The following is a 25250-nucleotide window of genomic DNA, read 5'->3' as shown; positions in this document are numbered from 1 at the left end:
AAGCAACAGTGCATTTACAGTAATTTTATTTGCAGACACAGTGCTTTCTCCTTTACTATTTTCTGTCATGCATTACCTGACTTAATATATTGAATTTCTCACTGACATTCAAACATAGCTTGGCTAGTCAATTATGGTCATAATGGAGTTGAGACTTAGAATTATGAGCAAACATATGTTATGAATTCCATATATCAGGAGTTGGAAGCCAACCCATGTATAAATTAAGGATGGATCTACTGATAATTGCTTTTGAGGCAGATTTTCTCTATGTGAGTTGTACTCATACTCTACAGACACACACTGATTTGTAGCTTGATAGCAGATTCAGCTATAGAATTCTGTCTCTCTTGTGCATCCCACATGATGTTTATTTGTAGCTAGCACTGATTTGTGTAATTTAAGGCAGTTTTTATGTTCCTATGATTCATTGTGTGGAAATGCCAATATAGCCATAACAGTATTTGGGTCATAAACAGAATACAAATATTTGCTTATGGCTATAGACCTTTAATAGAGAACAGGTCATATTGACCTCAGTGGGGTGTACTTCTGGGTAAACATGAACAGGATTTGGATGCTATAAGAGAAACTTGAATATTGCTTAAGATGTGAATAAATTAAATGCTTGTAAAAATGACATGTAGAATGTAAAATTGCATCTGTAAAAGTTGAAATCTGTTGCAGTTTATGTGTATCTGTCTACATGAATATTCATGGATGACTGTTCACTTGCACCAATTACAATGCAGTTTATTAACGCAGTGTAGGAATGCGAATACATACTGTAGATCTTCATCTGGATCTTTGAAAAGTACAGTTTAAATAGAAGAGAAAAAGTTTGAATTTCAAACATTAAATTTCAAACATTAAATGTGTAGTTAGTTTCCTGCTAAAGGTAGCTGTGACTAAGTCTTATTGGTGTGATGTATTTACAACTAACCTTAGCTAGAATATAAGCATGGTGATTGGTATTCAGCTGATTTTATGCAGAGCAGACCCAGTGAAATTAACACACCTAACTTAGCTATGTTGATTAATTTCAATGAGTCTAATATATTAGAATTTAGTAGAATAGCATTCATATTTTTATGATGCTCTAATTTCATAATTGTGTGGAACTAATGAAGAAGAATGAATTTAGGTGAAATAGATTATGGAAGTATTCATGCTACCACTGTTGGTTCAATTTCAGACATATACTGTCCGGCATGCTATGTATTTCCAAAAATACATAGGCAAGTCGTCCTTGCTGGCTACTTGATTTTACTTTATTCTAAAGTTTACTAGTAGCCTTTCCTAGAGAAATAGCCCAAGGAGTTGTGGCAAAATTAAAAACGAAGCCAATAAAGATTGACTCCATGACATACGTGGCATATGTATTGTAGGAATATGTGGAAGTTTTCATATAACCATGATTGTAGATGTAACTTTTTAAAAAGTACGTATAAACAGGCTATATTTGAGGTTAATCCCATAAATTTAAAGCTCATAAGGTTAAAGCTCATAAATTGCAAACATGAATGTGCTCTACTCATCTAACTCATAGATGTGGGAGACATCTTTGTATGATATTCTTAATCCGCTGTATTCCAAATTTGCATTACACACCCTTTGTTTTCTTGTGATGTGTGATATTTCCAAATCTTCCACATTATAGCACCGCTTGGAAAACCCTTTCCATTTACTTTAAGGAAAGAACCTGATTTATATCAGCATGGACGGATCTCATCCCTCTATTGAAATGAATGATGAAATCTCTGAGAATTGCTGTTTGCCTTGACTGTTTCCTTTGAGTTTTTGTTTAATCTTTCTTCATGACATTATAAATAGAAATAAATTCATTAATAAAGTTGTTCTTTTGAAGAGAGCTATCACCAAAAGCTCAATAATATGAGCTATCTCATAAAAGTTTTGGGTGTTCCAAGGAACTAAATATTTAGGCTACAATCCAGCCAACCACGTACACATGCTTTTAGAAAATCATCATGAGCTGGTGCATTCCCTGCAGTGATATCTTAATTTACCAAACCACAAAACAGCCAGGATTCAAGTAGTTAAGGAAATGTTTAATTGCATTCTGTTTTTAATCATGATCTAAGAGCTATGTGTGTGAGTTAACGGTTGGTTTTTTAAAATGCATCTGCATCAACATGAAGGCTTTCATAGGGCCAGTGCTTGGTTAATTACAAAACAACAAAGAATATTGTGACACTTTAGAGACTAATAGGGAAGTCTTTAAAGTAGTGCAAGTCTCTCTGTTCATGCTGTCACATATTGACATAGATACTTCTCTCTAATTTTACAAGGCAAGACACATCTACTGGACAAAGCTTTGCAGCAATTCTTGCATAACTTGTTCATAATGTTATCTCTTAGTCACTCTGAGCCATATATCTACCTTGCAGTGATCCCTGCATCAATTTAAAGATATGTATCATCCTTCCAAGCACTAAGGGAGATGTTGCTGCATACCAGGTGTGGTCAAACTGTTGACTGTATCTCCCCTATGTGTCCTTTTCTTATTGCAGGCCATATTTATTGATGTTTTCCCCAAAAGGCTAATTTACATTGTAGCAATATTTCATCAGACTGCAAATTCTGTAACAGCCCAGCCAGGTATCATTTCATCATGACAATGTAACTGATGTCTTGGTAACACAGTATCAACAAACTTGACAGCAATTTGGAGAGACAATAACTTTTCCAAGGAAACAGTTACATGCAAAGTTTATTTTTAAAACCTGGACATTTCTTATTGAAGCTGATAAGTACAATAGGTGGTTTGCTTTGGGAGGTGCGGAGGAAATTGGGAACTCACTGGATCCCACCAACAGCTGTTAAGTCTACAAATAGCATCTGGATATTGAACAAATTCAGCTACAGACTGAGTATATACTATAGAAAGTTATTTGAGAGCTCAATGACTTAAATGCATTGGGGCTAAATGTATTTGATAATATCACTTAGATCAATGCCATTTAGGTAGAGAGAGTGTTCAGAAATAAGCTTCTTAGTCTTTAGCCTGAAAGTGTACCTTGTATTAATTAGCTTATTCTATGGTTGTGTGCTTGCACAATTGTTCCTGTCTGTGGATTTGAGACGACCAGTTTTCCTTACAACTCTTTCAGCACTGGCTTTCTTTGGGTCAGATATGCATCCCAGTTTATACACTCACCCATTTGAATCCAACGTATCTACCATCTGTTGTTCAGTGTTGAAAGTAGTGGTGACATGAAACAATGTATGCAAATTAGCTGTAGCCATATTTCTAACTGGTGGTTAGATTGATTTGTCTACAGAAAAAAAGACAATCTGGTTTTTTGAGCTTTCTTCCCACCTGTCAGGCTAAGGGAATCGACTTCCTCCCCCGTGGCAGTAGATAAGCAGAACAAAGGAAAAGGAGTCTTCTTACCAGTTAGAAACTTTAATAATCACAGCAATAGAACAAAGAACACACCTGCTAGAATGGCGGTGCTCCTAATTAAGGATCCCACCTCCTTCTGTCCCTATTAATCTACATCACTTTTACGTCTTGTAAGCTGAGCTTGTACCCTCTGTGCTTTCTGCTCTGCCAATTTCTGAGCTCTCTGTGACTTTGGAGAAGTGGGGTGAATGCTGTCCCGAGACTGTGAATCTGTTAACCCTCTGTCTTCCAGTGTTTCTTCTCCTAGCTGTTCCCCATCCAGTATTTCCCAGCTTCTGCCTTCTGAGCTATGTCCCTCTGCAAACCACTGTTCCAAATCTATACTGTCCTCCTGCTCCTGGGAAGATTCAGGATCTGGAGCAGGGGGAGGGGGAGGGGAGGCTCCCACCATTCCTCCTCAGTGCAGCCCTCCTCAGCACGGTCCCTGACACCACCCCCACACTGGTTAGCCTAGGTCTGCACATACTTTTTTGAGGGGGAAATATTTGCTTTTCCAATAGCCTTCATTGTCTATTACTGCTACAGAATACTAATTTATAAAAGTCTGCAGGAAGAACTGTTTAGTCATTCTGTAGATGATTAGGGCATCAAATTTATAATACTGTAATTCACTGTTTCTCATACATTTATCAACCTCTGAATTCACTAATCAATTTGTGTTTTGTTTTTTCCATTACAGTCTTTTGTCAGACTGTTCGAGAATTTCATTCATCCCCTCCCTCCCTCCCTCCCTCCCTCCCACCCTTACCTTTTCATTTATAGCCTAAATTTATTTATGGCTTTATGTTTTCTTTAAAATTAAATGAGCACTTTCTACTCTCTTACATTTACATCCATTATTTATTTATCCAGCACAGCCGTGACTCTTCAGTCGTGGTGTACCAAACTTCAATAAGTTATTTTAACCGTGTCACCTGAGAAGAACTCTGCCTTCCTGGCTTCTGTTTGCTTTCTACAGATTCCAGAGAAAAAGCACATTTTCTAAAGTTTCACCTTCCTCTTACAGTCCTAGTGTTGGTGCAGTCAACAATCAACTTGCAACCAGCACAGTTCATCATCTCACAAATGCCACAGGAACAGCAAGCTGGCACACACTGGGTCACGGCAACAGCTTCATTGAGTTATCTTCCACCACCTCAATAGTTATTCTGTAGGAGGAATAGGGAACCCTAGGCCTGGGGGCAACATTTGATACTCCAGGGCTTTCTGTCTGGCCCATAGGAATCTCCCCAGCACACATACCCTCCTGAGTCAGACCCCTCACCAGTCCTGCTTTGCATCCTCCTTGATGGTTTTTGCCTAGCTGGAACGGGTCCTTTGAATTTTGATAATGCTTTCCTGGCTGGAAGACATTTGTGAATGTGGTAAAACTAGCCTCCTGTACAAAGGCAAAGTTCAAATTTATTGCTCTTCTCTCTTTCGTGTCTGGTCCTGCCCCAATACTAGCATGTGGTTCCCAGAAGCTTGCCAGGAGGAAATATGGTCCTTAGGCTAAGAAAGGGTTTCTACTCCTGTTCTATGACTTGCATCGGAATCAAAATCTAAGACGGAAAAGAACCTTGGGAGAGAGGAAAGAATCATAAACTGAGCATTACCAGAAGCTGAAGTTCACATTCTGAGCCAAGGAATGTCAAAACTCAGCGAGACCGCCATCACTAAGTGTCTTAGGGCAAGAGTTTTGCAGAAAGATTATTGATTGTAGCTTTTTAGAGGGCTTCCAGAAAGTTTATGTACATGTATTGCACTCATACAGGATCATTACCTATATTTGGAACCATGAATCCAATATAGTCAACAAAACAACTGTTTTCTCCACATTCATTGTGAATTTAGATGCATGTACCTAATAGGATGGTACAGACATGATAAAAGCAAGATTGAAACACTGCTGTTTTTCCCCCTTAGCAAATTTGTTGGCTTGGGACACTAAACTCACCAGAACAAAGAACAACAGAGAACGAAAACAAAATAATGTGCGTTCAGCAGCCTAAGTGAACAAAAAGGCCTTTCAGTACAGTTGAAATTCTGTCAAACTCCACTTCTGATAGATAAGGCAGCAGGTTCCAAATGAGGCAGCTCATGGCTATTGACTGGGAAAGCTGTACCATTGCCCTGAGAAACCACAGAGCCAAGCACAAACATCCCAGAAAGGCCAACAGAACTTTTGTGGAGCATAGTGAGGGTTCAGCCGTAGGGTTGTGAAATATGTGTCTTTTGTGCAAAGAGAAAGAAGACAAGATCAGAACTGCTTGTTTAAGAGAGGACAAATAAAGAAAGCTTTGGATAGTGGGATGTGCAGCAAAGGAGAGTTCAGAAAGCATAATCCCTGCTACTTTACATAGATGGTATTCTGATTGACTTCTTGATGAACATCCAGCAGGTGTCATGGAAGACTCGGAAGACACACCAGACAGGGAGATAGGTAATTACTAATCTTCAACAAGAACAGTAACAGGAAACTCCTGACTCCTCAGATACAATTATGTTCAGTGCCACCTGCTGAATAGATTATAGCCTTGTTTCAGCATTCTGCTATCTGATTTCATGTAAAATGAGTGGGAGTTGGCATGCTAAGCTCCACCCTCTGTCACCATCCCTGTCACTTTCCCAGCTCGTAGAGGACAAATGTCTGAAGCAGGGAGCCGTATTTACTCATGGAAGGGCCTGGTGAGATTTAGAACCCTGCATATTTGATGTGAGCAGTGATGCTTATATCTTTTGATGAAATACTTTGCAGTTTTCAAATCTTGTTCCAAGCCTTCTCTAGATGCTGCTTCTAAAGTCTAGGAGAGACAAACGATTTACATTTGCTAAGAAAGCAGAATAGTGATGTCCAGGTAGGCCTGTTCTGGTCTACTGTTTCTTAGAGGTGTTTTGGACAGTTTCTTCTCATGCAGAAACTGAGTCAATCTTATTTATATTCTGCACTTCCTCCTGCAGACCTGTTTTCTGGTACATTCTGTTTCTATGCAGAATATTGGGGGGGGGGCGGAAACAGCCTTTTCATGTCTCACAATTGCTTTCAACTTCTACAGGCAAGCTAGCAGCTCTGCTTCCTATCTGTATATGCAAAGATTTTACTGCTTGAGTGCCATTCTTATACAGGAGGGGCAAATGTGGGAAATTAACATAGGTTTTTATGCATCAATATACCATCAGAACCTGGTGTCAGACTCATGGCAACATGCTGGAGCCCCTTGTTAATTCACAAATAAATAATAAATAAATTTGGTTCATTTCTCTGGATGCTATTTGCAGCAGGTTTCCCGGCATGCCGTAATATTTAATAGTCTTGTACCCTTGAACATTCCAAAGGATTCAGACTCCCACATCTATTTGCAGTCTCCGAAAGCCCAATAATTTCCCTTTACTTTGGCGCCGGTCTTCTTCGCTTTGAAGGGAGGATGTAATGATGTCACTGATTTATGCCAGATATCACTCTGTATACCAGATAATTGTATTCTGCTTATCTGAAATTAAGTCTTTCTGCAGCAGTCTTTCTGCGGTTCATTTAGTTTTAGTATTTTCATCTAACTGACCACTGATAATGAAAGGCTATACTGTACTTATATTTATCATTCTGCGATGGTTAAACGTGTAAAATCTCAAAGCATGCATATTTTTAGCTCCCCTCCACTGATCACATGATGCTTTCAGTGAACCATGTTCATAAGAACAGAAACATTTCAATTCAGGTTTGCAATGTGTATATATAAATATGGCTCTCTGATATGTACCAGTGTAAATGCTATACAGTGGTACCTCGGGTTAAGAACTTAATTCATTCTGGAGGTCCGTTCTTAACCTGAAACTGTCCTTAACCTGAGGCACCACTTTAGCTAATGGGGCCTCCCGCTGCTGCCACTCCGCCGCCGCCATGCAATTTCTGTTCTCATCCTGAAGCAAAGTTCTTAACCCAAGGTACTATTTCTGGGTTAGTGGAGTCTGTAACCTGAAGCTTCTGTAACCCGAGGTACCACTGTAGTAAGAAACTGTGTTGGGGTGGAATGCTGGACCAGATCCTGTAGGATGGGCTCTCCTCTGCATTTGACTTGTAGAGCTTCTAATATTACTTTTGGAAGTGGCCAGGAAGTGACCCCCCCCCTGCACAATGCTGCCCCACTTCACTGATATGGGTCCTACCCACTCCCTGCCCCTGCCATTGTGTCTGTGCTGCCACCAACCCAACCATCACAGCTGCACCCTGGCCTGAAGCTGCGCCCACACTGCTGCCACAACACAGTGGCAAGGGTGTAGCAGGCGCAGTGTTAAGGATAATGGCACTGTGCTGATGGCACGGGTGAAGCCCTGGCAGGGCTGGCAGCATTGCAACAATGGGGGACGGAGGGGGGTCAGGTCTGCCACTCGAGACAAATTGCTTCACTTTGCCTCATGCATATTTGCTACAGTTTTTGATTTGTGTCTTCTCTTTCACCTTTCCAATACTTATATAAACACATATGACCCAAAACTCTCACATTAAGATTCCTTGTTATGTTGTATTTTTTAATAATAATAATAATAATAATAATAATAATAATAATAATAATAATTAATGCACTAATATGAATCAGTAATCTGCTAGTAGGGGGGCAAATGAATATAAAATCTCAAAGTGTGGTGAACTGCAGGCATAGCAGTGGGAACGAAGTCCAACTCAAAAACTGGAGAAAGCTGGGTTGCTAATGATTCAGCACCCCAATAACTGAAGATAAATTTGGATGGTAAACTGTAATAAATCTGGCTGTTGTGCAGAAACAATGCAGATGTGAGATCTTCTACAGTCCAAATTCCTTGATTAGGTTCCTTGCAAGCATAGACTACTGGATAAATTTTGTTAGTATCTTTACAATGTCTGTTTATTTATAAGTATAAAACACAAAAAGGAACAACCAATCTCAAGAAGATAGAGAATAGTGTGCTTTTATACATAGTAGGAACCAAATACTGGTAATTAACAAGGAAAAGAAAATAAAGGAGGGGAGGGAATAAGGGTCAAGTTGCAAAGAAGGAAAAGTTTTCCTTCAATGCAAAATAGCTACATGCTCCTAATGTTTTAATTTAACCAGAACCCCCCCTTTAAAAACAAAAAGATAAACCTCAATTTAAAAAAGTTTATTTCACAATGCCCATTTTGATTTTGGTTCTCCAATAATAAAGGGTGGATATTCTGCGTCAAAACCAATATTATGGTATTTGCAACTCACTAATTGACCTGCATTTCCTGAGACATCTCTTATATTTTATACACATCATGCTGTGTTTAGCTGACAGGAAGCTGTTGCTGTCATACTGCATAGAGTTGATAAGGAGCAGTTGCTGTTTCTCATTGTTCCAACAAGTGGAGCGATTGTGATTAATTGCCATTTGAGCATCTTTTTTAAAACTACTATTGGAATGTGCGACATTCCTTCATTCTAGTTTTCATGTATTTTGTTTGCTTGGGTTTTTTTCCTTTTTTTACTAGATACTATTTAGTGCAATTCTAGTAACATTTATCTAAAATTGCTTTACTCAAAAAATAAAAAAACCTAGCAGTGGACAAATGCAGCATTTCCCCTCTTTAAGTCAAAATAGGAGTCTGTCAAACAAGGCAAGTGATTTCAGAGAAGAAAAGCATAAATATTGAATCTTAAAACACAATTGGCTACTGTCTTACTCATTTTTTAAGGTTGTGTTGGGTATATTTTACTTTTGCAGTAATTTTGTGGTTGTCACAATTTATCTTTAAGCATTATTAAAATGGAAACCTATTGGCGTTTGACGTGATACCCATTTTAGCTAGCATCTCTTAATAATGCACAGGAGCTTTATTTTCTGTTTGGGAACACTGAATTTTTAATTTTCTCTTCCTCCTCAGCCGAATCAAGATAGACTGTCATCTCTGCTGCAATTTTCTGCTAGGGAGTATAGGATTTTTGATATCATTTATAAAAGGATCTCTAAGTAAATATTGTGGAGAAAATCAGAATTGATTTTTCTCCACATTATACATACCTGTAGCTTCTGGTTCTATTGTTGTAAATATTTACTAATTTAAGACAGGCTTTTGCCAACCAGGTGCCTTCCAGATCTTTCAGGCTGCAACTTCCATCAGTCCTAGGCATCATAGGTTGTTGTCCAAACCAGCTAGTTGATCACGGTGAGGGTTTGCCAAATGTGACTTCCTCTTAGCACGTTTCTCTCTTTCGTCTTGAGTTCAAGCTTCTTCAAAGTCCATGACACTGTTGGTAAAGGCTGTTCTCCAATTGGAGCACTTGCAGACTAGTGTTTCCCAGTTGTCAGTGTTTATACTACATTTTTTTTGCCTTGAGAGAGTCTTTAATCTTCTTTTATTGACCACTAGCATTAACTTTCCATTTTTCAGTTTGGAATAGAGTAGTTGCTTTGGAAGATGATAATCAGGCATCCGCACAACATGACCAGTCCAACGAAGTTGATGTTGAAGAATCATTACTTTGACACTGGTGATCTTTGCTTCTTCTGGTACACGGGCATTAGTTCGCCTACCTTCCTAGAACTTACAAGTGGGGTAGGGGAGCTGAAATATAGATAGTATAGCCCTCTAGCAACTATGGTGGCTCATTTACCAGAAGTAATGTATTTAGAGTTAACTCTGGAAGTGCTTACTTGATTCTGACCCAACTAAACCTCCTGATGTATGTTGTGCCCTTGGAGGCTTAGTTTGGTCAGAATCGAGTAAGCACTTCCAGAGTTAACGCTAAACACATTACTTCTGGTAAATGAGCCACCATAGCTACTAGAGGGCCATGAAATTTTTTTTCTCGGACTTTTTAGACTCATCTACCCATGTACTATCTGAAACCAAAGGGGTGCATTGGTTGCCGTAAGTGAAATATATTGGCATTATTTTCAGCTGTCCTACCCCACTATATAGGAGGATTTCATGTATGGCTCTAGAGACATAATGATATGAATCTTTTGGTCATAATTTAAAGCTGTAGTTTGTTGTATGATTTGTAGGAAAATACATGGGCTCTGTTGCTGAAGTGCCAGGTTTATATAAATACATTGAAGTTTACCATCAAGAGGGTTTGGTGTGAAGGTGCGATGGATTGTTCCCTCCATACCACCTCTATTCTTCCCATACTCTTGCCACTCTTACTTGTTAAAGCATGGGTGATAGCTCAGTGTGGAATCTGCTTTGCGTGCCAAAGGGTCTTGGTTCAATCCCCAACATCTTCAGGTAAAACTGGTAGAGAACCCAGCCTGAAATCTTGGAAAGCTTGGAAAGTAGACAATTCCAAACAGCTTCCTGTGTTCCCAATAATATATTTGTTCTCTTTTTCATACCACTCATTTTAGTAGTCGGTTGAACTGAACTGGAAGAGAAGTAAGTTCCTTCATCATCCTGCATAATGATCAGTCTCATGATGATGATCTGGTGGTTTTTTCAGAAATACATGAAACACCATTACAAACCATGTTTTACAAAGAATATACACTCTTAGAATCCCATCCCAAACTATAATCTAACCCAAATGAATATATGTAAGGGCTATGATATTCTGTTCTCTTTCAAGGTGGGATTGCTGGGAGTGGACTATTTAGAAATAAAAGGGGGATAAAACACGACTGATCTTTCACTAGTTACTGTCAGTCTGATGGGGAAAGGAATAGTTTAAGGTGGTTTTCAAAGTATTCAGTGAAAGGGCAACTCATTACCGTGAAGTATTCCTGAAAGGTTTGAAGTAGAAAACAAAATATAGTTTGATGTTTATGACTATGCTTTGTGATTCCTGGAGGCTGCTATGCGGTAACGTTGGACAAGGGAATTATAGGGCCACAGTCTTTGGCCTATGTTAAGGGTGAGTTGGATGAATTGCATTCCATCTTTATGATCAGAAATACGAAGGAGAGGTGATTCTCTAGCCTATAGTTAGAAATGATAGCTTTTGTTAATATTCTGTGGCTGTTTCAGTGACTGAACAAATTTGGGATTTAGGTCCATCTCTCAGCAGAAAAGTTGGATCTAACAACATACCATACCAATACATATTCCATACCAACTATGCCATACCTATATTGCCTGCATAATGCTTCTATTATGGTCATGGCCCTTAACAGCTGTAATTCTGAAGCATGAGTGAACATGAAAAGCCCTTAACACAAATGTTAAACTGTGAGGCTTTCATTAATTGAATCATACATATATCTTGTGTAGTTTAGAGTCAGTACTTGGAATAAACAAAGTGGGAGCAGCAGAAAGCAGTTGATCAGCATTTTTTCCTCTGAGAGAGAGAGTAATAGATCCCAGATGGTGAGGCGAAAATATAAATATACCATTCCATGCATGTTGGCCTCTCATTTCCATAAGGATGCTGTAGGGATAGAAAACTGGATCTGCATCTGAGTCTGGGTGGAACAACTGTTTGCTGCAGTGAGTCAGTGCCTCATCTTGATTATTTTAGTGAGCTGATCAATATATTCCCATTACTGGCTGCAATGCTGCCTGCAGGAAGTGCACCAGATATTTTAGTGAGCATATTATGCATATTGTGCCCATTGTTTTAGTCTCTGTGCTGAGAGGCAAAGATCTCAACATGATGGGATGATCTTTTTCCAGAAAGTGACTGCAGTGAAATGCTTCATATTGCCAGGAGCACAGGGCAAGGCTATGTGGGACCGGCCTGTTTAAGAAGATATAAATCCTTGAGCTTACAGTGTGCAGAATGCTTGATTTGAAAGTGTTGCAGCCATCAAGAAAGCCAGTTTCCCTGCTGTCTCGTCTTTTTCTGCAGAAGGTTGGCGGAGAGATAACGGCTGTTCTTTGCTCTGAGGTCACAGCTTGAAATCTCCTCTCTCTCTCCCTCTCTCTTTTTAATATGCTTTCTGCCGCAGGAGAGGATGCTTGAAGTTTATTGGTGCAACCCTTGTGTGTGCGTTTAAAAATATAAACTTGAGATACTTGTGATGGACAAAAAGGCAAAAGGGAAGTCTTCATCTAAGGTAATATATACATATATATGTTTATATCCCTACAAAATATGACAATTTAGAAAGGTAGAATGTGCCGATACTGGCTTGTGGTGAGGCAGGGTTTGCAACGCTCTTTCAGATCAGATCTCCGTATCAGAATGCAGAGTCAGGTTTTTCAGACAGCTATTGTTTGTGAATGTGAAGGACTGAGTTACTTTCTGAAAATGGCTTATTATGCTATAGGCGTCTGAATGGTGACTGCAGTGTGGCACTCTGCCTCTTTCTTTCTAAAATATGTGTTTATGGTCAGTCTGTGTTTGCTGTTGATGACTGTATCATGGGGAGGGGCAGTCCTGTAGAGCAAAATCAATAGGGAAAAATGATCTACTCATCACCAACCCATGCAGGATAATGACATTGGCATATCATGATTTCAGTAGCAGTGCCTGTACTGCTGTATTTTTTGCTTTTAGTGTAGACACTAGGTGAGCTCTGAGAATCTGATGTCAAAATGGCTTGCAATGATGTTCGAACTGGCTAAAAGTCTGAACAGAATAGCATGAAAGGAATGCATATGTTTGAACTGGTTCAGAATAAATAGCTTTGACTGATGATTTTAAAGCATGATATATCTCTTTCTGGTGGATTCTTTGGAAGAAATATGAAATAGGTATGAAATTGTCTGCTACAGTATTGCATGACAATAGCACATATGATAATTATAACAGTGATGTGATGTGTTTGCTAGTAAATGGGAATAATTCATATATCCATTTATATTGCTCTTTATAACAACTACTGAAAGGCAGGTGTATTTTTCAAAACCATTCATTTATATATAATTGAATTTGTAGGATTAGCAAGGGAATGACCTAGACTGATATTTCAGTACTCAATAATCCATCATGCATAGAAATATGTATTTACCATTTAAAAGATGGAAATGTTACCTATCTTGACATGTAGTTAGTTTTTTTTAAAAAAAAGGCTATTATGACAACTAATTACTTTTTTTAAATTTTCTGTTGTGTGATCTGAATTACTGGGATGTTTGTTGACACTGTTGCTAGATACCTGGTCATCGGGTTTGAATAATAAATTATATTTATTTAAGAATTTATAGTCTGTTCCTAAATTTGTTATCTCCCAAAGTGGTGGCAACAAAATAAGAATTTGTCTTATCCCATCTCCTGGTTGGCATTAGCTGTGTCATTATTATTCCTATCCACATCATAAATCAAATCTCTCATCTAGCTCTTCCTTAAATGTATGCAAACACACCATTATTTCACTCATAATAATAATACAAAGCTTTAAATACCTTGAGAAATTAAAAATCACCCTGCAGCTCCAACTTCTGCCTGTTTTCTCCTCTACCTGTTGCCTTCAAATTTCTGGAGGATGCTTTTTTTATTATTTCTGCTCCACTGACTTTCTTTTTCCCAGTTTATCCAACATGGTTTCTACTTCTGCACTCCAGTGGAAGTTATTCATAAGAACCTCTGTTTCCCCATCCAAAAGTATCTTCATCATCCTTGTCCTCTCTACCACCTTTGATACAACTGATGACTCTCGCCTGCTCAATTGCTTTCATGCCCTAGATTTCAGTATTTGTGTCCTTAACTAATACTCTTCCTGCCAGTATGATCACTTATTCAGTGATTCCATAGGGGGAATTGGTGTTGTTCATCTCCCTCTTGCTTTGCCTCTACACATTGCCACAGGGTGACCTTATCAATTTTAAATTGTGAACCGCCCTGAGATCTAATTTAATAAATAATAATAGTCAGATCCCATGGCTTTCAGTGTTGCCTATATGCTAATGACATTTGGTTCTGCCTTTCAATCCCCAAATCTTCCTCTTATCCAGTTCTACATATCCAACTACTTGTCTCATATTTCACCGCTGCCTCAAACCCAGTACTGTATGTTCAACGTAGAGCATTTTCTATTAACAGCAATGCTGCTGTCCACTCTTCTGCACAAAGGCAAATCTTTGGGTTTATCTTTGGCAGAACGTCTCCCCGCCCTGCCCCCCCATATGAAGTTTCTTGCCAAGTAGAGCTCTTCTCCCATTAAAAACATAGCAGAACTACAGCCTTTCTCCTCTACCTCCACCTTCTTCTGATAAAAACTCTGATTCCTGATTGGGTCATCTCCTACACCTCGTTGCACATGCTCTGGAGCTGTCTCTTCTTTTAATTCACATGTTCTAAAGCTATGCTGTGACATTAAAAAGTTTCCAGGGGTAAGCTGCATACAGATCTGTAGAAATACAGATTATATATTTTTTATTAATCAGTATGCTTTATGGAGAATTTCTCCATAAAAACGAGTATTTCACATCATGTTGTGCCCTACATAGTCCCTAATAAGCAGAGCAATGGCTTTATGGTAGTTGCAGTCAGGATTCTGTAAGAGAACCCAAGTCTGGGACTTGTTCTGCCTTGCTTTAATTAATATCGCAACTTGGCCATATTGATGAATATAACCTTTAGATAATGTGTTCATTTGTCTCTTTTCCACATTGGGTTTTTGAGCCAACTTGAGAGGTTGGTGACATGCAGCTTTTGTGAAAAAGAATTACTTGCTTGTGTTTTGAAGGCCTCTTCTATGCTGAGTCACTGAGATCATTTCAGGCAATGCTTGCTTGACTGCTGGCAATATATTATTCAGCAGCTCTTGCAGAGAATTGTTTACAGAGAAAGGGAGTAGGGGAGAAATGTGTGGAAGAAGGTAAGCCCAAGAAATTCTCACCAGCTTAAATAGTATCTTAAATTAAAAGCGGTGGTTTCTAACACTCCCCTGGCTGTGTTATCTTCAAATGTTAAGTGAAAAGACGTCATCCTGTTGGGCAAACTAAAGTAACATGACTACACAGTGCTGACACAATAATAGTAAATAAAGGGGAACATATTAGTTAAACTGTTTGCTGCTTTTGTCATTTTCCCCCCCACAGACTTGCATTTGGGGCAAAAAACTGACAGTTCTGGGTCATAATGCAGTTTTATTTTCTACAGCATTTTCCAAGGGAAGGTAATATAAACCATAGGTAATAGCTAAAGGACGGCCCATACTTAAAACTTTCCTAGCTGTGCAGTCTATCAGGAAATGACATGTGGGAAATTGGGGCCATATTGAAAGCTACTTGGCCAACACAATGGACATGACTGAAAATATGTCGGTAGGAAAGGCCTGAGCAGATACCAGCTGTGTGCAATGGATTTTCCCCTGACTAAGACAAATTCAGAAACCATCTGAACATACATTCCCCATTTCTTGGTGATGTTTTGTGCCTATAATCCTTTTTGCTGCCAAACTGAAGCAGAGTAACTAGAGACTATTTCAGGAATAGAAGAAAGAAAAAAGTGATAAGCAATACATAAAATTGTTGGCTTAATTTGGGGGGAAAGTGCTTGGTCCATGCCTTGAGCAGCCCACACCCCACATCTCGATTATGTTTAGAGCATGGGTAGGCAAACAAAGGCCCGGGAGCCGAATCCAGCCCAATCACCTTCTAAATCTGGCCTGCGGACAGTCTGGGAATCATGTGTTTTTACATGAGTAGAATGTGTCCTTTTATTTAAAATGCATCTCTGGGTTATTTGTGGGGCATGGGAATTCGTTCATTTTTCCCCTTCAAAATATTGTCCGCCCCACCCCAACCCCCATGTCTGAGGGACAGTGGACCAGCCCCCTGCTGAAAAAGTTTGCTGACCCCTGGTTTAGATATAGCACGCTAGCTAATTATCACGATAGAAAATGGTACAATTTTTTAATGCAAAAAAACAACAACTCTGTATCTCTGTTGGGTATTCAGATTTTGTTAAGATTTTTGTTAGATATACTAGTGCCAATGAGGCATAGTGTTAGAATGAAACATATATTTATTTATTAAATTTTAAATAAATAACTAAATACAACATTCTCAGCAATGAGCTACTGCTCAAGACCTCCTCTTGGATCCAAGTCTCCATTGTGAGGGAGGCAGACCATTTCATAAAGCAGACACAAGGAAACAGATGTCCATGGCTTCAGCTCTTATCATCCCCAGCCAACATCTCTGTTGGTCAGGGATGATGGGAATTGTAGTGAAACAACAGCTGGAGTTTAGCTTCTCCTAGTATTGGACTCCTTTGATGGAAATAATATTGAAACAAACATAGTGCTTTTCTTTTAACTCCCTTATGGTGCTAAACAAGGACTGTTTAATTCACTGGTGGTCATTTTTATGATGCTTTACTGCTTACATTGTACACTGCCTTTATATATTTTCAATGGCTTGGTGGTTTAGGAATACTGCAATAAATAAATGTTAACATGCTGGTGTGAATGATTCTTGTGCTAGGTAGGGGAGTGTTGCTGTTGAGTTTCTATTTTTATCTGCTGGTTAGTGGGTGGGAGTATTGTTTTGTTTATCGTTAGTGTGCTGCTAATGTTTTCTGTCACTATAATGTGGGAGATGTTTTTTTGTTTCTGTTTTCCATTAGGTTGTAAAGAATATGGATGTTGTATGTAACTTTCCCCTCACCCTATGGTACTATATTTACATATATATATTCCCCCATGTAAGTTGCTTATAGACACTTTGGATGAAGAGTGACTAGTAGGTTTAAAAATCGAATAAATAAAGCTGGCCTGAAACTATAATAATGATAATGTTAATTTATTATTTATACCCTGCCCATCTGACTGGGTTTCCCCAGCCACTCCAGGCGGCTCCCAACCAAATATTAAAAACACAGTACAGCATTAAACATCGAAAAACTTCCCTAAACAGGGCTGCCTTCAGCCCTGAATGCTAACTTTATTTTCCCTTCCCAACCATCCTGCCAAACACCATCTAGGAGTCCTGGTGTCTATACAGCTCATATTATACCTCTGCTCAAACACTGCAACACAACTATGCAATACACAGCGGTCTAATCTTCGAAGTGCACTTAATTTCCTACCTTAAATCAGATAACATAATTTTAATTGTGTCCGGTTACTATGCTCAGAATGTAATGAAATGCTCTTGTTTTTATAATGATCATGTGCTACTTTTCTTTGGAAATAGGGCTTGCATGGGGTAAATTAATCTTAGATTATTTAAGGCTACCTCATTATATGTAATGAATACTAAGTAAGAATTCATGCCTTAATCCCTTGCATATAATTGTATGTATTATGTATGTGAGGTTTTTTTTTTACAGTTCATTAGTATTGCTAAAAGTGGAATGTTCATGCTGTGATGCTGCATTTCACAAGAGGAGCCTGCAATATAGCCAAAAATTAAAACTTGTGGAGCTTAGGCAGTTGCACCTGCAGGCATTTCCCAAATAAGCTATTCATTTGGGGATGTAGCAAAGAAGGTATTTCAGATGCAACTCTCTGAGTATTCAGAATATTCATGTTTCAGAATTTAGAAATGGTGAAGGACTCATTCCAATGCAACATCACATTTGCATAGGAATTAGATTGAAAGTCTTGATTCTTCTGAATGAAGAAAACGTGGCTCGTTATTTTATGCCTGAGCGAAAATGTAAAAATAAAACATCAAGGGTGCATTAATTTACACCTGGAGTGTTTAATTAGCATTCCTTCACTTTGCATTGAAGGGAAGGGTAGGGGTGTCTGAGATAATACTAGTCCATATGGCAAAGAAAATCCTTTTCTTACTATTTCTGCAGGGAGGGCCTATCTGAATGATGATGGCAGCCAGAAATAATCTGTTGACAAACTGGTATCAAGCCTGATCTGAAAAATCAAGATTATGGTCGTCAGAGTCAGAGCTGCTCCCAAAACCAATGTGAGAAAAATGAGAAGCATAAAGTGTTACCTTAGACTAGAGCAATTAAGCTAGGGTGCCCTTTCTTTTAACTTTTCTCGTGCTGATATCTTCAGGATTGACACTTACAAATAAATTAACCTTCAATCTCTGACCTGGAGTTGCTGATTTTCGGTGACCGAATGAGGACCAATCTGTTGCATGTGCCAATTTAAATAAGTAAAGTAAAAGCCTGCTAAAACCTGCTCACCCACCCTAAAGATGGGTGAGTTAAAAATGGCAATATGGGTTTAAAAATAGAGACAAGCATAAAAAGAACATTCTTCCAACCATTCCTCTCTGTGTGCAGCAAACGTCATCTCGTTCCCCCATTTACCCTCCCTCCTGAAGATAAATGCTGTGTTTCAATGCTTTTCAAGGTGACTTTTCACAATATTTTCTTCATGCAGCATCTGTTGCAATCTCATACACCTGACAAAGGCTACTTTTACTTGACCCCTTTAGCACTGTAAATATATAACATTTCTGGGTTATCTCAGATTTGTAATAATCAGGAACTGTCCAGAATGGGGCCAAGGCCAGAAAGGAGTTTACTAGTTGCTGTTTAATGCTGACTTTTCATGTTCTTGAAGATATTGTTTGGATTTTCAGAATGTAAAAACTGTTATAAGAAGCAAATTTGCATTCTGTATGCCTCATGCTCTTTTTTTGACCAATGTGCTTGCCAGAAGAGTAAGGTTAGACCCGTAAGAAGAATTTTTCCATTAGCTTGGAAATCAAAACACACAGAGTTTATGCTTTCGTTTAGCTATCCAACCATGGCTCCAAGAACTCTTTCTGAGTTAGTGCTGCCAGTTCAGACCTCGTGTAGTGGATCCACTGCTTACCACCAATTAATAGTGTGGTGGACTCACCCCGCTAACTGGCCCCAATTAATTATAGCACACACACCTCACTGCACACCAACTACACCAAGTATCACAATTTACCACGGGCTATCATGTGGGGGACTTGTGTGAGCGAAAACTTAGTGATTAGAGTCTCAGGCAGAAAATGATTGAAAAAGAAGAAAAGTTTTATTAAACAAAAAGAAGTTTGTGTGTGTCACGAAGTGTGTCAGGAAATGCATTCTTTTGGGTAGAAGTTACCGTATTTTTTGCACCATAACACTCACTTTTTTCCTCCTAGAAAGTAAAGGGATATGTCTGTGCGTGTTATGGAGGGAATGCCTACGGGTGGCATGCCTACGGATTTTCCTCCTCTAAAAACTACGTGCGTGTTATGGTTGGGTGCGTGTTATAGAGCGAAAAATACGGTAACTTACTTTAACTCACTGTAAGATGTCTCAGGCTTAGGCACAGTGTTATCGTCACGGCTTCTCTCAACCCCTCTTTACTCAAAATTAGTCGTTATGCTTCAGCTTCTGTTACTTAGTTATGACAGTTAAATACTTTTAACACAACGCAGCTTTCTACACAGATTAATACCCTGGTTCATGAGTGAGGGGCACTTTCCCTCAGTTACCCACTCTCTTAACAATCCCACTTCTGAGATATTCTAAAATAGTGTAACAGACCCAGGGGGTCACCTCACCCCTTGTTACCCATGCTGGGTCTTAGTAATCACAGCATCCTTTTCTAAGTGGTCACAGACCAACTATTTAATTATTTGCCCTAGGACCTTTCCTGGTATTGACATCAAACTGACCAGTTGGGAGTTACCTAGGTCTTCTCCCTCCCTTTTGAAGATGGGGGAAACATTTGCCCATCTCCAGTTCACAGGGACCTCACCTGTTTTCCAAAAATTATACAAGATTATAGACAGAGGTTTTGAGATTACATCTGCAAGCTCCTTTAATACCCTTGCTGCAGCTCATCAGGCCCTGGATATTTGAATACATTTAAAGTAGCTAGGTGTTTCCTTACCAGCTCTTTTCCTATCTTGGGCTGCAGCTCCCTTCTTACGTCATTTCTTCTGTTACGACCAGGTTAGGCACAGCTTTCCTTTTGGGTGAAGACAGAGGCAGTCGCTCCTTTACTCTGTCACCCAGTGGCATTTATCCTTAACTTCAAGTCAAGTGTAAAGAGGCAGGCCTCCAGTAATTGTACCTTCTCTTCCAGCAAGAAGAAGTGAACTAAGCACTGGTAGAGTCTGGCTATGTGAGACCACAAGACCCTGAGACTTTGTTCTGGATCTTCCCAAGTTGTGCATAGAGTGTTAAATGATTATTTAGCATTAGGTGTGAATGTGGCTAAAAATGGAAGGCAGACAGAAAAAGGGAAGCTATATGTTTAGGCTGTGCTTGTATAACAACTCCATGTATGTTCGGCTATTAAAATCAGAGCCTAATTTAATTACAATTCTGATGACCTTCTCTTCCTGTAAGTCTCAGCACAACTCAGATGCTTTACAGGAATCCATGTCTTATTTTTTGTTTCCATTCTACAGGCTTTACTAGAGCAGATAATAATGTGGTTTGATCTAACACTTCATTTTTCTCTAAAGAGGAAATGTGGCATTAAATTGTCATGATGGCATAAACAGTTATCTGTACCTCAAAAAACTCTACTGCATGGAAATCTGATTTTAATCAGAAGCTATTGGAATTTAGTGTAATTATTGTGATGCTAAGAGTGGAGTTTGATTTTTAAAAATAGCACGTACTGATGTAAAGCTGTTGAAATAATAATAGCCCAAGAATGAGACAGTAGAAATTATTTCGAGACATGAAAAAAACACACATTGATAAGAAGATTCCTGACTGATTTGATGACAGACTTAATCAGTTGCTTTAACTAATTTAAATGAATTTGCATATTATCAAAACCTCAGTGTAGGTGCTTTTCTGAGAATATTTCAAGAAGCATGAAATGTCAGATTTGTTACTGTTCATTGTTAGATGAGAGTGCAATCTTTTCTCATTTTCTGATACACTGCACAGAATAATAAAGCATATGCCCTTATCAAGCAGTCTTTCCACTTTCCCTTTTACCAGTTAAAAATGGCTACCACCAGTTTTAATCAAGTAAGGCTTTAGTTCATTAGCCTATCAATTTAAACAGATTGAAGATTGTACTCATAATTAAAAATGCCAGTGCCTTTGCATTTTAGATCTCCAATATTGACACTTTATTAACTTTAAAAGATTTTTGTGTTTTTTTCTTTTGTAAAGTTACCTTTGTGGTTTTGCGGGTCCACTGTACTTGGTTTTTATGTCTTAGGGAACCAATAGTATGCCCTGATTTAAGAGAATGTGTTAAGGGAATAGATAATATAAGGTGAGACTAGAATCTGGGGTGGTTCAAGACATTTTTGCACCTGAGGCAAAACGTCCTACTGCCGCTCCTGCAATGGGGGGCATGTGAGGCTCTGCAATGGCTTTCCTTCAAGGGAATCCAAAACTCAGTGAGAAGGGGGCTGTCAGGGAACTGCCATCAGCTCAGAGGCGAGAGATGGAAGGGCAGTTGTGTTACAGGGAGCCTCCGAAGATCTTGCGAAGCAGTACTTCCTCTGGCAAGGAGAGAAGCCCCACCTCCAGTGGGGAGGGGGTGCAGAGATCAGAAGATGCTAGGCAGAGCCTCAACACCAAGCCTGAGCAAAGCGGAGGGGAGGCAAGTCCCCCTTTGCCAGCGCTCACTCTGCGCAGTAGGTTTGGGCGCAGAGAGGGGAGGAGAAGGATGGGGGTCACATGGCTGTTATGCTGGGGAAGGTATAAGGACTGCCCACTCCCAGATTCTGCTAGCGACTGAGCAGACATGGACTTGCGACACTCTGCACTGTAAATAGTTTGTACAGATAATACAGTCTGGAAAAGACAGGTTGGGGTCTTGCCTGTTTGCTCTCGAGCAACCACACCAGCACCTGACAGGGGCATTTCAAATAACTTTGGTCCTGGTTTCCCTCAGCCCCTAGGGGCGGGGAGAGACCAGTGGCAAAGTGGAGCTCCTTTGGTGGTGGCAGAAGCAGTGGGATGGGAGCGGGAGCCAACTCTTGGCATTTCCACCACCTGAGGTGGCTGCTCCAACCCACCTCATCTGTAGACTGGCTCTGGCTAGAATATTCTGTTTATGTTTTCTGCTTGTCCAGAGTCATTCTTTCTAAGAAATTGCCTATCAAAACTGACTTTACATACCAGCTTCTGTCTTTTGTGAAAATACAGCACATAAGCTGCTTTGTGGTACATTACACATTTGGCTGCACCTATCACTGAGACTGAAGTCAGTAGTCCCCTGAGGCTTACCTCACACAGAAATTCTCTTCATAATGTGAAGCAAACCTAAACATTGCTGGCATGTTTTAGTTTTGTTCTTTAAAAAAGAAAGGTGGAAAAACCTAATGAGTAGGCAGGGAGGTAAATGTATGAACTTTATATCTAAAACTAGAATTCTGTTGTTGATGAGGTAACAGCAGCATATTAATAGGAGTCATATTTTATTAAAAAAATATGGTAAATGACAAACCAGTTCACTTGTAAACTAAAGTGGCATGGGAACAGCTTCCATGTGTTTGGGGCCCCATGTGACTTTGGTAGTTTTTTTCATATAAAATAATGGTTCTGTCAAAGAATGTTTTTCTTTCTCCCAGTAGTAGTTTGGCCCACACAGTGGACCTTTCCAATCAATCCAGGTCACAAAAGGATGTAGATGAGAAAGAGTTTCTTCTGGATTCCTCTGAAATTATGTGAGACAATGTAATGCTATTCAAAACAATAATACAGTAGTACCTTGGTTCTCGAATATAATCTGTTCCAGAAGTCCGTTCGACTTCCGAAACGTTCAAAAACCAAGCCATAGGCTTCCGATTGGCACAGGCACCCTGGAAACAATAGCCAAGAACTGCATCGGATGTTCAGCTTCCGAAAAACATATGAAAACACTTACTTCTGGGTTTTTGTCATTTGGGAGCTGAAATGTTCGATTACCAAGGTGTTCAAGGACAAAGGTTCCACTGTAGCTGGATCCTGTGCATGGCAAAGATAGGGAGCCAATGCAGGAAACAATTTGAAGTTGTCACCAGGTCTTCTGAATGAAAGGTCATGTGAATGAAAGGTTGTGTAACCTATCTATGTTGCCACTGGAAAACAAATTTACACGGCATTTAAACTTTATTAAGCATCAATAACAGCATTACTTTATGGCAGAGAAACACATTTAGATTATGATAATAGGACAATGAATAGCTAGTAGAAAATAAACAGTAATAAGCAGGGCAATATGTGATTGCTTACCTCTTACAGTTGAATTGCATTCAATTTAATCAACTCAAATAATATTTTTTATGTTTCTCATTTAATTTCTTCACAACACATCTTCTTCTCCTTTTTTGTGGGCATTGCCCCTCTATCAGCAGCCCTCTGGAGTACAAAAGCTTACTAATAGGAATACTGAATAGACTAAAGGCATGCATAGCTGAGTCAGACCAAAAATTCAGTGTGGTGAAGTACTGTTAAAGCCTCAAGCTAAACTCTGCATGACTGGGATCTTTTTGAAAACAAAAACTATTTGGATAAATGATTATAACTATTTGTTATAGTATACCATACTCTCCTCTGGCAGGTACAGAACAACTTGCATATCTTTTCGTGGTGGTCTCTCATCCTGACACTGTAAAGGACCAAATCTTCGTTTCATCAGTTGATGCGATCACTTCACTGTGTGTACTCATTGTGAAGAAACTTTTATCTTGCCACTTTGTACTTAATGGAGTTTTTGCATGCAGCCTGGTAGCTAACACAAAAGTGCAATCTGAAGGATAATGTTTTGGATAGTACTTTTCTGTTTTGTAAATCTGACTCAGGGGTTCAGTGTTGTAGAGATGGCTTCAAGATGTCATGTCTGCAAAAGGTCCCATTGTGAACAAAGTGGGGATTTCTATATATACTTGTGGTTGAAGCACCACCATTTCTTCATTGCTTTTTTTTACAATTTCATATGACTATACAGTGGTACCTCGGGTTACAGACGCTTCAGGTTACAGATGCTTCAGGTTACAGACTCCGCTAACCCAGAAATAGTACCTCAGGTTAAGAACTTTGCTTCAGGATGAGAACAGAAATTGTGTGGCGGCAGCGGGAGGCCCCATTAGCTAAAGTGGTACCTCGGGTTAAGAACAGTTGCAGGTTAAGAACGGACCTCCAGAACAAATTAAGTTCTTAACCCGAAGTACCACTGTAAATAGGTGCTGGTAATTGCTCAGATAGTGTCTCTTGTGATTTGCTGCATTAGCAACTGGAAGGCAGACAATTGACATGTACTGCATTTTAAAATTTCAGCTATGAGTAAGAAAATCTACCAAGTTGGTAAGGTGTCAGGAAGGTAAAGCAAAACTGGAACACAAAGCGAAGCTGTCAGTTTTGTCAACGTATGGCAGTAAGCTTACTCTGTTCTGTCACCCAGAGTTACAAAGCAAGCCTGGCACAGAAGCTTTCCCAAGCCTTGTCACATGACTTGATATGACCTAACCATATGCAAGAGGCTTCCTTACTAGATTCCTTGCCAGTGGCCAGAGGTTTGTGTGCTTGAATCCCTCTACCAGGCCGCAAGATCATTCCAAACAGGAAAATGCAACATAGGAGAGACAAAATAATTTCTCCGGAACCCTCAAGGAAATGAGACATGACTATTGTTTACCACATTATTACAATGATTTTCTAACTCTCATCGGTTGTCTACTACTACTACTACTACTGCAGTGGTACCTTGGGTTACAGATGCTTCAGGTTACAGACGCTTCAGGTTACAATCTCCGCTAACCCATAAATAGTACCTCGGGTTAAGAACTTTGCTTCAGGATGAGAACAGAAATTGTGCAGTAGCAGCATGGCGACAGTGGGAGGCCCCATTAGCTAAAGTGATACCTCAGGTTAAGAACAGTTTCAAGTTAAGAATGGACCTCCAGAACAAATTAAGTTCTTAACCCAAGGTACCACTATACTAACAATTTATTATAGTGATAGTTTTTTTGCATACTATTGTTGCAAGCCCTTATTCAAGGATGGGAGGGATATAAAACTATTAACTGAATTTGCAGCATGAAACACTGAACCCCACATAGAACTGCCTGTCTGTACATTAGGGATGGGAGAATTATGATAGAGCTTTTTTCAGCCAGAAC

At 39.3% G+C, this 25250-nt stretch overlaps 1 protein-coding gene across 3 annotated transcripts in view; it reads left to right on the top strand.

Moving 5' to 3' along the window:
- CNTN1 (contactin 1) overlaps positions 1-25250 on the top strand; it is a 172544-nt gene that overhangs the window by 68803 nt on the left and 78491 nt on the right. The window contains exon 1 of one of the 3 annotated variants that reach the window (XM_081022317.1): positions 11992-12397. The exons of the other annotated variants lie outside the window; for them this stretch is intronic. The gene's annotated coding sequence lies outside the window, so the exon portion shown is untranslated. Of the gene's footprint in view, positions 1-11991; positions 12398-25250 lie in introns of those variants that run through there. 3 annotated transcript variants of the gene reach the window in all.

Source organism: Podarcis pityusensis (assembly GCF_964106645.2).
Source record: "Podarcis pityusensis genome assembly, chromosome: 10".
NCBI lineage: Eukaryota > Metazoa > Chordata > Lepidosauria > Squamata > Lacertidae > Podarcis > Podarcis pityusensis.
The sequence above is the reverse complement of the archived record's forward strand: the minus strand, read 5'-3'. Positions and strand labels throughout refer to the sequence as shown.